Source organism: Mytilus trossulus, chromosome 6 (genome assembly GCF_036588685.1).
Source record: "Mytilus trossulus isolate FHL-02 chromosome 6, PNRI_Mtr1.1.1.hap1, whole genome shotgun sequence".
Taxonomy (NCBI): domain Eukaryota; kingdom Metazoa; phylum Mollusca; class Bivalvia; order Mytilida; family Mytilidae; genus Mytilus; species Mytilus trossulus.
In genome coordinates, this window is record NC_086378.1 from 30922667 (window position 1) to 30929989 (window position 7323).

The window sequence follows — 7323 nt, forward strand, 5'->3', positions numbered from 1 at the left end:
AAGAGATATTCAAACATATTAGTCGACGATAATATCAAAACGGCATGTTAAAAGTAGGAGAACGACGTTAATGACAAACAAAATTCTGCAAATTATACGTAGACCACCAAAGATTAACACGAAACATACTGAAAACAAGGTTATCTCGTGTGCCCCCGGAAAGTTTAGAAGATTCTGTTTCAATTGTAACACCTGAGTGTCGAACGTGGAAATTTAATTTTGGTGTCATGTACTTAATTATGAAGAACTTGCGACTGAAATAGACATAAAATAGGTTTTTATATTACCGTATCACGAATAAGGATACATTTAAGCTCTGTCGTGGCCCAACTCACTAGCACGTCTTTTTGCGGTTTACAATTTTTAGATACTAACTGTCAGATCAGATCTGAAAATTTGCAATTAATTTGTGTTCCATTCCTATTTGTAATAAAATGATACTTTTGATTCGCATGACACGGGTAACATCTTGTTGACACAACCAAACTGAACTTTTTTTTGTTTTTCCTGGAATTCCCCTAGCTTTGTTTTAAACATAACTTACGTACTGTTGCCTGTGTTTCTTTGAGACATACAGACAAAATGGCAGCCTGCTCAAGTCAAGAAACCGAAGTCACGGCTATCAAAGGTTGTGCTATGTGTACTATTGTTTGTCTGTGTTTTTTGTCATTTTTTGGCCATGGCGTTGTCAGCTTATTTCGACTTATGACTTTTAATGTCCCTTTGGTATCTTTTGTCTCTCTTTAATATGCTTGCATCTATTGTAAAGAAAACTACCACCAAGTAGAGGAATTTCATTCTCTAAAACAGAACATTTAAGTAAAGGCTGTTTAATGCTGATTTGTCATATAGTCAATATGAACCTTTAATGGGAAACAAACTGTTGTGTTCTTAATTACAAGATCATTCACAGAAGAAAGTTTTTTTACCATCAGTAGTGTGATATAAATGCTATCACTAGTTCAGATATCACATCACTTATACAGACCAGAATGTAGGGCATAACGACAACGACAATCGGAAACATTGCACAAACTACAGTCATGGGATCATGGCTAGTGTATACTGTCGATGTGGATCACAGATTGTTTCTTTTTCTTGGCTTTTGTTTTTTTAAGATTTTTTGAGTTTCAAGCAGCAGGACAAGAGGTTTCTTTCAATACAGGGTTCTTTTGACATTTGTCCTAGAGGTGCACTGATGTTTCAGTTGTTTTATGTCCCCCGTAAAATAGATTGACATGGCCAAAGTGTATTTAGCAATAACGATGATGTCCAATGGTGATGGATAAAAGCTCGCTATATGTGGTACACAAACATATGACCACCTCTCTATTGCAAGGCACAACACGTTAAATGTCTGAAGCTTAACATTGATTTTCGCAATATCATTATAGGTAGGATTCGTGGCTTAAGAATTTTGTCGTGTTCTTTAAACACGACGGACCAATACTGACATTCGAGATTTGCTAAAACTTCCACTTGCGAACATACGTATTCCAGCCAATGGTCAGATCGTCGTAATAACGTCCCCACATTACAAAAGTCATTTGAGGTCTGAATTACTGATTAAAGTTAGGTATATTTAGTGCTATGTCAATATATCCCGCATAAAAAAAATATGATCTTGCGTCACTCAGTTTGGGATTGAATAACCGAAACGTTCTTCATTGTCAAACGAATAAAAAGCTATTCTTTCATAAAATATACCTTTTTAAAGTTGTAAGTTTGTCTTTAAATGATTTATTTTCCTATTGATACAAATTTATTTCATAGAAATCGTCACGACATTGTCAAAACTCAGCTATAAGTATGTTTTGAAATAATTTGTGTTGTCTTTTTTGCATGAACCGAGTTCAACGTATATGACAAAAACTTAAGTTTTCACTTTCATTGATGTATACTAGATGGTTATATGAATAAATACATATTTTGTCATAATTTTCTATTAATTTTGTTAAGTTTTGACAGACGTTGTTCGTATTATTTGAAAAAATACATCATGTAAAACTTAAAACTACCCCCCTTTTTGTACAGTCGCATACGTGTGTTCGGTAATCTCATATAATGATGGATTTCCATTTTTTTGATGAAAAATTGAATAAGGAAGAAAATGGATTTAAGTTTTCAATCATTCTACTGTAAAAAGGGTATTTAAATTGGAGTTAGATTTTCAATTTTAATTTTCCTTGAAAACGACATATGACCTTTGATCAAGATTTCTGAAAAACTGCACCATATTTTCATTTGACGACCAGAAGAATCTCAAAGTACACATATTTCCGAATCCAATGATATATGATATAGCCGTGTACCATTTTTGACGATTAAAATTTTATGAATCCGACTTTGGTCACCGGCCTCAAGTGAAGACGTTTAATTATCTTATTTTATTATCGGAGTTAATGTATTTTTGCATCATGCCATGTCATTTTGAAATACTGGGAATCACTCCTCCTACTAGAACCACTTTGACCTTTCCCATAAAGTGTACGAAACAGTGTAATGGAGTCCAGATTTCTATTGTCGCAGAAAAGATTCACTGTTAACAAATTGAGAATGAGCAACATTTTTACAAACTTTCAGTTTTCTGTGTATTTTATTTTGTTAATGCACTTGCCTTGATCTGTAACAATTGTATCGGTTCGGTATTGCCTCAATAATTTTCAAATTACCTCAAATTGAATGTTTAATTTTTCTATTACATCATGTACTGAACGACTCGGGAGAACGGTTTGGAATGCGCCATGAGCTAACAAACAAACGACACAAAATAAACCCCAAAATATATCAATTGCCTAATCTTTTAGATACATTTCAGATACATTAGTTAACTTTTCTTATAAAAACTAAGTTAATGTTATTTCATTCTGCACATTTGACCTGCGAACTGTAAAATTCTAAATAACCGTACAACAAGATTCAATATTACGTAACATACAAAGGGAGTTTTATTGAAGGAAACCCACTATTATACTGTTGTCAATAAATTGACACAAAAAAATGTAAATTACTTCTATACCTATGTTTATGTAATTTGTATGTGAGAGTTCCATTATAAACAGACAGTACAGAGAAATACATTATTACAAATTGAGCATAATATTTCTGTAAGTGCATCCTTATAATTATTCATAATTAGTGCATTGTAAAAAATTTCAGTTGCCAGAAGTTATGCATGCAAAATGGAAAACTCATTTGCTTTTCATAAAATGAAACAATTTAATTCACTTGCTTCACAGAACTATCTAAATTTCGACAATGCCGGTTCGTTTTCTTTCGCCGTACTTGCCGCTTGGTAATTATCTGTTTAAATTAAATCCTCACCGCCGACTGTTTCAATTACAAAAAATAAGATAGATTTAATTTCGTTCATGCTTTATACTTTACTTATATTTGATAACAATATGCTTTTACTTAAATAAGAATATTGTCTTTCACTTTTTATCAAGAAATTTTTATAAAAAGAGTTTACTAGAAAAGTTGAATGATTAAAAATGTGTATGCATATTATGTTGTATTATCCATAAAAATGCTAGTATTTTAGACAACTTTTTTGCAACTCCGTTACAAGTGAATCGCCAGAGAAAAAATCGAAGGTACTATAGTGAGCCAATTTCTATTATGCCCCATTTATGGACATTATGTTTTCTGGTCTGTGCAACCGTCCGTCTGTTCGTCCGTCCGTCGTACCGTCCGTCCGTCCGTCCGTATGTCCCGTTTCGGGTTAAAGTTGTGGTTGAAGTTTTTTGTCGAGGTAGTTTTTGATGAAGTTGAAGTCCAATCAACTTGAAACTTAGTAAACATGTTCTAGATCAGATCAGATCTGAAAATTTGCAATTAATTTGTGTTCCATTCCTATTTGTAATAAAATGATACTTTTGATTCGCATGACACGGGTAACATCTTGTTGACACAACCAAACTGAACTTTTTTTTGTTTTTCCTGGAATTCCCCTAGCTTTGTTTTAAACATAACTTACGTACTGTTGCCTGTGTTTCTTTGAGACATACAGACAAAATGGCAGCCTGCTCAAGTCAAGAAACCGAAGTCACGGCTATCAAAGGTTGTGCTATGTGTACTATTGTTTGTCTGTGTTTTTTGTCATTTTTTGGCCATGGCGTTGTCAGCTTATTTCGACTTATGACTTTTAATGTCCCTTTGGTATCTTTTGTCTCTCTTTAATATGCTTGCATCTATTGTAAAGAAAACTACCACCAAGTAGAGGAATTTCATTCTCTAAAACAGAACATTTAAGTAAAGGCTGTTTAATGCTGATTTGTCATATAGTCAATATGAACCTTTAATGGGAAACAAACTGTTGTGTTCTTAATTACAAGATCATTCACAGAAGAAAGTTTTTTTACCATCAGTAGTGTGATATAAATGCTATCACTAGTTCAGATATCACATCACTTATACAGACCAGAATGTAGGGCATAACGACAACGACAATCGGAAACATTGCACAAACTACAGTCATGGGATCATGGCTAGTGTATACTGTCGATGTGGATCACAGATTGTTTCTTTTTCTTGGCTTTTGTTTTAAGATTTTTTGAGTTTCAAGCAGCAGGACAAGAGGTTTCTTTCAATACAGGGTTCTTTTGACATTTGTCCTAGAGGTGCACTGATGTTTCAGTTGTTTTATGTCCCCCGTAAAATAGATTGACATGGCCAAAGTGTATTTAGCAATAACGATGATGTCCAATGGTGATGGATAAAAGCTCGCTATATGTGGTACACAAACATATGACCACCTCTCTATTGCAAGGCACAACACGTTAAATGTCTGAAGCTTAACATTGATTTTCGCAATATCATTATAGGTAGGATTCGTGGCTTAAGAATTTTGTCGTGTTCTTTAAACACGACGGACCAATACTGACATTCGAGATTTGCTAAAACTTCCACTTGCGAACATACGTATTCCAGCCAATGGTCAGATCGTCGTAATAACGTCCCCACATTACAAAAGTCATTTGAGGTCTGAATTACTGATTAAAGTTAGGTATATTTAGTGCTATGTCAATATATCCCGCATAAAAAAAATATGATCTTGCGTCACTCAGTTTGGGATTGAATAACCGAAACGTTCTTCATTTTCAAACGAATAAAAAGCTATTCTTTCATAAAATATACCTTTTTAAAGTTGTAAGTTTGTCTTTAAATGATTTATTTTCCTATTGATACAAATTTATTTCATAGAAATCGTCACGACATTGTCAAAACTCAGCTATAAGTATGTTTTGAAATAATTTGTGTTGTCTTTTTTGCATGAACCGAGTTCAACGTATATGGCAAAAACTTAAGTTTTCACTTTCATTGATGTATACTAGATGGTTATATGAATAAATACATATTTTGTCATAATTTTCTATTAATTTTGTTAAGTTTTGACAGACGTTGTTCGTATTATTTGAAAAAATACATCATGTAAAACTTAAAACTACCCCCCTTTTTGTACAGTCGCATACGTGTGTTCGGTAATCTCATATAATGATGGATTTCCACTTTTTTGATGAAAAATTGAATAAGGAAGAAAATGGATTTAAGTTTTCAATCATTCTACTGTAAAAAGGGTATTTAAATTGGAGTTAGATTTTCAATTTTAATTTTCCTTGAAAACGACATATGACCTTTGATCAAGATTTCTGAAAAACTGCACCATATTTTCATTTGACGACCAGAAGAATCTCAAAGTACACATATTTCCGAATCCAATGATATATGATATAGCCGTGTACCATTTTTGACGATTAAAATTTTATGAATCCGACTTTGGTCACCGGCCTCAAGTGAAGACGTTTAATTATCAATTATTTAATTACAAAAAATAAGATAGATTTAATTTCGTTCATGCTTTATACTTTACTTATATTTGATAACAATATGCTTTTACTTAAATAAGAATATTGTCTTTCACTTTTTATCAAGAAATTTTTATAAAAAGAGTTTACTAGAAAAGTTGAATGATTAAAAATGTGTATGCATATTATGTTGTATTATCCATAAAAATGCTAGTATTTTAGACAACTTTTTTGCAACTCCGTTACAAGTGAATCGCCAGAGAAAAAATCGAAGGTACTATAGTGAGCCAATTTCTATTATGCCCCATTTATGGACATTATGTTTTCTGGTCTGTGCAACCGTCCGTCTGTTCGTCCGTCCGTCGTACCGTCCGTCCGTCCGTCCGTATGTCCCGTTTCGGGTTAAAGTTGTGGTTGAAGTTTTTTGTCGAGGTAGTTTTTGATGAAGTTGAAGTCCAATCAACTTGAAACTTAGTAAACATGTTCTAGATCAGATCAGATCTGAAAATTTGCAATTAATTTGTGTTCCCTAGAGTATGATCTTTCCATATTTATTTCCAAAGTAGCGATTTTTTCCATTTTCACGGTCTACTGAACATAAAAAATGATAGTGCGGATGGGGCATCCGTGAAATTGAGACACATTCTTGTTTTCCTTCTATTTTTTGTGATATTGCACAACTGTCCAATATTAGAGGAATGCACTGAGAAACAACGCTAAACCAACATTCTTTGCCTGTGTTGGGACCAGTGGTCGAGTGGTTGCGCCTGTGTTCGGACCAGTGTTTGCTGTTAGTTGCCATCAGCAATAATTATTTTTCAGACCGTTAGTTTCCCTTTCATTTCTTGCATTGGGGCCTTTTGTAGCATCAATTTTGTTTATTATACATCCCTTTGTCTTTGGTTGATATTCTAATGGGCATTATATCGCATATAATTATTGTTATGCTATAAAACAACAAATGTTAAAATTTCAAATATTATGAGCCCCTTTTTTGTTTGGTAATACTTCTAACATTCTAACATTCTAACATGGAAACCATACACAAAACAACGACTTCAAAGATAAAAACGTCAATGGCAAAGACAATAATAAGAAGACAAAAAGATCAGGAAAAGGTTGAATAAAGAATTACGAAATTTGTTTACAGTGAAACGTTTTAAAACACATAATATTAACAAATTTTCTTCACCAAAACTCAAATGTTTAATCTCTTTTATTCAACATTTGGTCATTTATTTAGACCAAAACAACATTTAGGATGAAGGGGTCCTCTTAAGATATGGACCTGTCATTCAACTGAACATCATCTTAAAAAATAAGAAATATTGTAAAAATGGGTATATTTATAAACTACATTGTTTGTAGCTGTTTACAAAACTTGAATTTTTTAAATACTAAGGCTTTTCTACCTCAGGAATAGATAATTTTAGCTGTATTTAGCAAAACATTAGGAGCTTTGGTCCTCAATGTTCTTCAACTTCGAGCTTTATTTGTTGTTGTTTTTTTGGATTCG